General features: G+C 35.7%; 1 protein-coding gene across 1 annotated transcript in view; it reads left to right on the forward strand.

The window, feature by feature from the left end:
- celf2 (cugbp, Elav-like family member 2) overlaps positions 1 to 2,500 on the forward strand; it is a 231,081-nt gene that overhangs the window by 788 nt on the left and 227,793 nt on the right. The gene's annotated exons all lie outside the window — the stretch shown is intronic.

Genomic DNA, 2,500 nt, shown 5'->3' on the forward strand with positions numbered 1-2,500 from the left:
TGCATCATATCAGCTCTGAGCTGGTACTGCAGTCACACCTTCACTCGTTTCCTTACATTCAAGGATGGTTGTAAGCTGCCAGTCCACCTTCCGACATGTTTCTGGAAAGTGTAAGGGAACCAGAAGATCCGTACCAGTGATAGAAAGGGTGCCAGTCCATTTATAGGGCTGGATTTAATGCAGACAGTCCACCTTCTGACATGTTTTAGGAATCTGTAAGGGAACCAGAAGACTTGTACCATTACCTTAACCGCTCGCTCGATGTAATGCAGCCAGTATACCTTCTGCATGTTGGTCGGAGGTCTGACATGAACTGGGAGCACTGGGAGATCATGCAAAGCTCTGCACAGACAAGAATCAAACCCTGGTCCCAGCGTTCTTGTTTTGCTTGGCCAGGTTTCCACTGTAATACCCCAAAATGATACTACACTATACTACAGTCATGTACACTTTTTGCTCCACGCAGCACTTCTGTGCATTGAGAAGCACAGCAGGGGCGCTGAAGGTCCAACCACGTCGCTTAAATTTGCTTTCAAGAAACACACTAATGGCTCTCAACAGAGGAGCTCAACAGATTTACCTCCGCGCTTAATTAAAAACGACATTTATTTCCGCTGCCTCATTTCTCTGCATCTCTCAGAAATCAGACACGATGGAGGCTGGATGGTACGTAGACACTGAATTAAAGATGCTGCTCGAATGCAATTTCAACCCTCCTGGGTACAAAAAGTGCAAATTTAACATCAAAGGTACAACAGTGGCCCTTCAGGTCCAATTATGCTCCTGATATGAGTTTCCAGGTACAATGAATCATCTAAGTGCTCTAATTAAAGGTATAAAAGATTCCCCCGAGAGAGAACCAACACACTCACAAGCTATGGTACAATAACTGGTGCACATTTTGTCTGGGAATTTATATAAAGCGTGCACACAGGAGGCAATATGTACCTTTATTAATACACATACATCAATATATAATGACGTATTGGCTTAATAGGTCAGTTAGTCATTGTTAACATTGTTGTAATTGTTCTGTGGTGCTGGATTTGTATTTGGTGGAGTGTATTTTTATTTAAGAAGCTTTTCTGAGGTCCCGTGAGCAAACAGAGGAAGTGAGTGAGGATCGAAACAGTTTATGTGCTGCTCTTTAAGCGGCGTTTGCATTTTAACCCCCTGGTTTGTTGTCCGCGCGGTCCAGCTACAGCTTATCGAGTGCAGGATCGAACCGGGACGCGTGCAGTCGAATCCCTGGTGGGCAGTGAACACACGGTGTAGAATTTACTCACAGATTCTTAAAACGAGATTTATTTATTAATGTTGAATAATATTATATCTAATAATAAATAATCATATATTGCACTTTGATTGATTGACTGATTAATTGATCGATTGATTGATTGATCCCCGAAGGGAAATTTCAGTGTTACATCAGCTATACCAGACAATATTTATTATTATTGTGAGAGGATTTAGACAGTATTCATCATTATGTGAGAGTATTTAGACAGTATTTATTATTATGATGAGAGTATTCAGACAGTATTTATTATTTAGAGAGTATTTATTATTATGGTGAAGGTATGTTACAGTATTTATTATTATGGTGAGAGTATTTAGACAGTACTTACTATTATTGTGTGAGTGTTTAGAGTTGTATAGAGAGTATTTATTATTTGAAGAGATTTTATATTATGGTGAGAGAGTATTAGAGAGTATTTACTATTATAGTGAAGGCATTTAGACAGTATTTATTATTTAGAGAGATTTGTATTATAGTGAGAGTATTAGAGAGTATTTATCATCATGGTGAGAGTATTTAGACAGTATTTATTATTTAGAGAGTATTTATTATTATAGTGAAGGCATGTAGAGAGTATTTTTTTATTTAGAGAGTATTTATTATTATAGTGAAGGCATGTAGAGAGTATTTATTATTTGGAGAGTATTTAGAGAAGATATGGATTAATAGCTGAGCTGATATCTGATGCTTGGAAACGTTTCTATTTCTGTATCGTGTTTTTTTTTTAAATGTATTTGATCTTTGTCAAAACCAAGCAGACAATAAACTCACAGTCTGCACCTTCAATCTGTGGTGGGAAAAATATTCCTGAAATCATAAATGAATTAGGCAGCATATAGAACACAGTACAACACAATATAACACAGTATAACACAGTTTAACACAATATAACCCAATATAACAGAGTATAATACAATATAACACAGTATAACACAGTATAATACAATATAACACAATATAACACAGTATAACACAATATAACACAGTATAACACAGTTTAACACAATATAACACAATATAACAGAGTATAATACAATATAACACAGTATAACACAGTATAACACAATATAACACAATATAACACAATATAACAGAGTATAACACAATATAACACAATATAACACAATATAACACAGTATAACACAATATAACACAGTATAACACAGTATAACACAATATAACACAATATAAGAGAGTATA

The sequence above is a fragment of the Trichomycterus rosablanca genome, chromosome 1 (genome assembly GCF_030014385.1).
Source record: "Trichomycterus rosablanca isolate fTriRos1 chromosome 1, fTriRos1.hap1, whole genome shotgun sequence".
Classification (NCBI taxonomy): Eukaryota; Metazoa; Chordata; class Actinopteri; order Siluriformes; family Trichomycteridae; genus Trichomycterus; species Trichomycterus rosablanca.